Consider the following 6,641-nt stretch of genomic DNA (forward strand, 5'->3'; position numbering starts at 1 on the left):
TTCTCCAAAATACATGCAGTGCCCGTCCAGGTTAAACCCCCCCCCCCCCCCCCCCCCCCCCCCCCCCCCCCCAGGCTCTCTGCAGCCACTGTGCCGCTTTTCCACCGCACATGTAGCTCGACTCGACACGACACGACTCAACACGGTAGCAGCACCTTTTCACCGCAAATAGTACCTCCTGGACGTGGGCGGGGTCGGCTGCGCGAAAGGGCCGTGACGTATTTTTGTACGCGACGCAAACAACACCTACGCAACCCACACATGGACAGAACCCACATAACAACAATGGAGGACATCGATGGGATGGTATTCGTGTTCGTATTATTAGCTGGCATGTTGAAGAAGTTGAAGAAGTGGAATATGTTGGCTGCGGCGCTGCTATGGCTGTTGCCAGCATGGTTGCCATGTCGCTCTCGTGACTTCGTCACACTCTCTGGCCAATCAGTGGCCGGCCGTCTGCCGACGTCACCTTTTAGCATCGGCTCAGCTCGCTTGGACCTAGAGCGAGGCGGGTACTAGAAAAAGCAGCCACTTCAGGTACCAGATACCATGTTTTCGCGGTGGAAACGCAAAAAATGCGAGCTGAGTCGAGTCGAGTCGTGTCGAGCTGGTACCATGCAGTGGAAAAGCGGCATAAAGTCCAGTGGCTGCAGAGAACCTGGGGGGGGGGGGGGGGGGGGGGTTAACCTGGACGGGCACTGCATGTATTTTGGAGAAGGTTTTTTTTTTAAATATGAAAGCTCCGTTTTGGGATGGAGATTGAGGGCTTTCTGTTCCTCCTAACTGCCTAAATTAATAAAGTGATCAATTATGGTTTATTTCGATCTCTCTAGGTGCAGCTTATGTAATGAGTGAGTGGGAGAGGATGATGTTTATGGGGAAAGAAGGATTTGTAAAAATGCAGGTGAGACTGAAATTGAGGGGCAGAGTGTATTGCTGCAGGCGTACTGAGGCCAAACATACCAGTAAAACAACAACGTTTTTTTTACTGGTAGGCCTATGTCACTCTCTAAATGATCAGCGCTCAATTGTACCTCCAGCAAAACCCAAATTGCTTGCATAAATGTCCCACATATCCAATTTGAGAAAATATATATTTCCAATTTAGCAACTTCAACTGAAACGGCAGGCAGGCAGACCATATAGCTCCACCGTTTCCCGAAATAAAAACCATTCTCCAAAACTCAAACCAGCCTCCATCTACCATTGAGCTGTCAATCATTTCATCACCGCCCATAAAAAGTTTTCACCTTCGACCATCAACTGATGAATAAAGATTAAAGGTGACATATTATAGGGCCTACCTCCCGGTGTGAGTGTAATAAGCCTCTACTGACATCACAAGTGGGCGTGATATCAGTAGAGGCTGGTACAGTCTACCAGCCTACCCGGTGGACTGTAGAAAAAGTTGCTAATCTATCCGTCAGACATCTAGAGGAGGCAGATTTTCTAAACGGCTTGTAACGGCTAATCACACTAACACCTGGTGGTATAACATGTCACCTTTAAGATTCAAAGCGCGTGGCGCCAGCGGAATCCCTCTCCGTCCCACTCTCAAGGTTTAACGGTAGAGGATGATTAAAGAGGGTCATTAGGGAGTCTGATTTTTTCGGTTGAAGTCGATGCGGACGGCTTCCAAAACCGAAATTGAAACTGAAACTAAAGCTGAAAGTAAGCCGTGATTGTATGCCCCACTTTCTGCAAGTCGTACTCCCATCTTTGTGCTTTCCTTGTCAAAACAATGTCAACATGGGAGGTTTCTGCTTTACCCAAGGAGGTCTGTGGACCCAAACGACAGACGGATGAAAGATACTGTATACTATAGATGTGTGATCGCTCTCGCTGGCCCCTTGTCAACATCACTTCCCAACATGTTAATGAATTCACCGTTGCATGTGTGGAACCCATCCGATACGACTAGTGCTACTGCGACGCATGCTGGTGGCCAGCTCTGCCTGACTCATCAAAGGCCTGCTGTCGGCAGATGATGATGAATGCTGTTTGTGTGTGTGTATGTGTATCTGGATGTGTACGTGTATCTGTGTATTTATGTATGTATGTATGCATGTATGCATGTGTGTATGTATGTGTTTGCATGTGTGTGTGTTTGCATGTGTGCATGTGCGTTTGTAGGATGTGCCAAGTGTCTCACTCTCAATATGTTCTGTGTGTGTGTGTGTGTTCTTGTGTGTGTTTGCATGTGTGCATGTGCGTGCGGTGGTTGTGCCATGTGTCTCACTCTCTATATGTTTTCCCTGTGTGCGTGTGTGCGTGCGGGGGTCGTGCCATGTGTCTCCCTCTCTGTGTGTCCCCCCTGATCCCAGGCTTCACTCTGGTAGGAGTGTGGTCATGTGACCCATGCTGTCAGGGTGACAAGCTGTCATTTATCCATCCGACTTCTCAACCCGAAGACACCGTTTATAATCCCGCTTGAGGGCATTTGATGTGAGGTAAGGAACACTCCAGATTCAGACTCAGGTAATCAAATGGCATGGGAATGAACCAAGAAATACACCATCAATAAATAACATTGTTTTTTATTTAAAACACACACATAAACACACAACCTAACCTATGTTTTCGGGATTAGATCCATTGCCAACATGAAATAACGTATAGAGAAATATATATATATACAGTATATATATATATATATATATATATATCTATATAGAGAGAGAGAGAAACATGGATATATATGTGCCTGCTGGGTCATTAATACAACAATAAGAGACCTCTCATCCGTGACCGCGAAGCTCCGCTCATCGGGTCAAAGCAATCTATCGCAGACTCTTAAAAACCATCAAAGCATTATTTATTCTCCTCCTCCTCACCTCTCTGCTATCTCCCACTGTCACCTCCTTTTGGATCCAGATGAAAAGGTGGTGGGTGGAGGTGGGGGGGGGGGGGGGGGGGGCGGGGACAAAGACCAGGCCTGAGGTAAGGCAGAGGACACACACACCTGCAGTGGATCACACCATTCAGCCAGTGGGTAAGATAAAGCTGTGCCTTGCTAATGAGTGCAAGACCATTGTGTGTGTGTGTGTGTGTGTGTGTGTGTGTGTGTGTGTGTGTGCCAGGTGTCTCATCCTGTGTATGTGGAGTAGAGGGTGGACCCCAACACGGGGGGGGGGGGGGGGGGGGGGTCTTCTTCAGGAAGTGCCACCATTAGCAGAGGTGCTGGTGGACAGAGAGTCGTAATGGTTCGAGCCACCAGTTTGTTTGGAAACTCTGACCACTATACCGAAATTGATTCTCCTGTTGCTTGGAAACCAAACGGAGTGGCGATGGCCCTGCGGTTTATTTGGCGCACCCAACCTTCACGGATCTTCCGTGGTTAAAAAAAAAAAAAAAAAGGAATTTCCAATCGTCTTCTGGATGAGTGGCGAACACTGAACGGTGGCCCACGTATAAACCGGGGGTTGCTATGGGAACGGACTCATGGGGGCGGCGCTGCTATACCTGTGTGTGTGTACGGTCTGTGTGTGTGTGTGTGTGTGTGTGTACGGTGTGTCTGTGTCTATGTACGGTGTGTCTGGTGTGTGTGTGTGTGTGTGTGTGTACGATGTGTATGTGGCAGCTGCATGCTTCCGATGCAAGCCCTCTTCCTCACACAGCTTGTTTTAACACAGCTTGTTTTCCTCAAACCACTAACACCACCCCCCACCACCCAGCCCTAACACCACCATGTCTCCACCAGGCCTTCCCATCGCAACAGATGCTCCATGATCCACGTCCGAGAGGAAACGCATTCACGGGCTGCTCCCCTTCCCTCTAAGACCGGCCGTTTTGTAGATATTCACTGCTTTGGGACGATGCCTCCCTTTGTACATCTATGTGGTATTCCTCTTACCACTTTTGCACGCATCCTCGTATTCGTCCCCTCTATCTTTTCCCCCCTTCCATCGTTCACACTGCTTACATTATTGCGACACTTGACGTGAGGCTCGGTTTGGTGGCGTCTGCGTTGTGCCACTGCAGAGGAAGAAGCTTTATGATCCAGAGCTCAAGGACGAGTCACAGACCGCTCCTCTCGTCTGGTACACACACTGCTCTAACCTTGTGAAATAAAAGTGTTTTGTTTCCCGCAGAGCCGGAGCGAGAGGGACAAACCCCCCCCCCCCCCCCCCCCCCCCCAACGGAGATGAAGGTAATGTCAAAATAAAGACTAATATCGTGGGAGGGATCTGACACTGATCGGCGAGCGTGTTGCAGATGTTTAGTTCCGTGGGATGGCTCACTGTACTGTACCTGCGGGGCAGACTCTAACCCTACATGCCCACTACCTCCGTCAGTCAACGGACGTGAGAAGGCGTGGCTGACTGATGGGGGGAGTAGTCTTTGCAGAGGCATCCGTCAGCCAATCAAATCGCTTCGCCGGGTTCTTCCCGCTACTTCCTGCTTGTTGCGATGCAAGATGACCCGCTTTCCCGCTTTCCAGTATCGTCAGAGTCCGAGTCGCGTCGCAGTGCTTAAATTTGCATACGTGATCTGATTGGATGACGGATCCGTCGCTGCCGAAAAAGTTGAACATTTTTCAACTTCTTGACTGAGCCGAAGGCTCCAACGGAACGGACGGATCCACAATGCATTGCGCGTCCGTCCCCATTCAAAGTCAATGGGATCAGTCAACGGACGGAGGTAGTGGGCACGGGGCGTAACGCCTCGTGCCCACTGCACCGTCAGTCAACGGACGTGGGAAGGCGTGGCTGACGGATGGGGGAGTAGTCTTTGCAGAGGCATACGTCAGCCAAGCCAAGCATACGCGATCTGATTGGATGACGGAACCGTCGCTGCCGAAAAAGTTGAACATTTTTCAACTTTCTGACGGTGGCGAACGCTCCAACTGAACGGACGGATCCACAATGCATTGCGCGTCCGTCCCCATTCAAAGTCAATGGCAACGGTCAACTGACGGAGGTAGTGGGCACGGGGCGTAACAGACTTTGTCACGGAAGTGCTTTTGACGGAGGTGATTGCGTTGGATGTGTGTACACGGGCAGACGATCGCTCGGTTGAATCGGATCATGAAACACATTTGATAAGCCTTCGTCAGCACCTTCAGACACTGGGAAGGTTTCGCAGTTATCAACGTCGTGGTTATTTTCAGTTTTTGGTTGCATAAAGTTTTATGATAAGTTGGCCTTTCTAATTCTTTGGTCGGCCTTCGATGTACTCAAAGCACAGGCATATCCGGAGTCCTTCAGTGGTTTGTTTAAAGCGGATGAGATATTTTGGTTTATCTAGTCACAGCCAACACAAAGGCACATGCACATGTTTTCTGGAAAAAAAACACTTGATACTTAAAAGAAAACCTCCGCAGACACATACACACACACACACACCACAGACACACACACACACACACACACACACACACACCACAGACACACACACACACACACACACACACACACACACACACACACACACACACACACACACACACACACCACAGACACACACACACACACACACACACACACACACACACACACACACACACACACACACACACACACACACACACACACACACACACACAGCACACACGTTCTGCAGCATGCAGCCCTTTGAAGAGGACAGGATTGACCTCAGTTTAGGATGTGGCCGAAGTCCAATCAAACAGACTGCACTGACACCTGGTATCATTCAACCCCGCCCCAGTGTCCCCTCCCCCACATCTCCCTCCCTGGTCTTCAGCAAGGAGATAATGCGTGTGTTTATTCCCAGGTTCGGTGTCCGTGTTGAGTAATGTAATGTGTAACTACAATGGTCGCTGCTTTGCGATGGCCCGTGATGACTTATGGTTTGGGGCGGGAGGAAATCAGATCACTGCTGGTGTTGATGTAAGGAGAGGATGTTTGGGTGGGTAACAACGGGGAATAGAATAGCAATATAATAATAGAAGAAGTAAATTAATCACCCAGGGCGAGGTTATAGCATTAGCGATAGCGTTAGCCCTAACAAGAACGACCATGCTAGCTTATTACAATGATAAAATGCAACAGGACTTACAGTATAGCATATATATATATATATATATATATATATATATATATATATATATATATATATATATAAGCAATAAGAGTGTATATATAAGCAATATATATATATATATAAGCAACAAGAGTGATACAACAGTATAGTACAATCTTTGGTATAACATCCATAGAAATAGTACCGGTATAGTCCTCGTGTATACAATAGTATTTCATAGCAATGAATAACAGCCATGCAACAAAAGGACAACTCTTTTCTTGGTGGCTGCCGATTGATTTCAACTTTAACCTCGAGAACCGATATCGATCGAAAGGTCTCAAAGTTCAAACGACCTTTGACCTGCCCCCAAACCCCTTCCCTAATTTCCTTCGTATTGCCTCCCAAAGGTGACTGACCTTCGCTTGGCATAACCTCCTCTTCCTCCTCCGTGAGCATATTTGTCACCTGGGGTGTTGGCCCTTTAATTAGCAGCGCAAATGCAAACACAAAAACGTGATGACACGTTTAAACAAACAGAATATAAATATTGAGATGTTTATGATGTCTGTGCAATCAAGTCCTCTCTGCTGTTTTTATTACTGCTGTTTGTTTGGTTTATCCTGCGTAGACCATACTGATTCGGGCTGAGAATCTGC

This window comes from Gadus macrocephalus, chromosome 17 (assembly GCF_031168955.1).
Source record: "Gadus macrocephalus chromosome 17, ASM3116895v1".
NCBI classification, from domain to species: domain Eukaryota; kingdom Metazoa; phylum Chordata; class Actinopteri; order Gadiformes; family Gadidae; genus Gadus; species Gadus macrocephalus.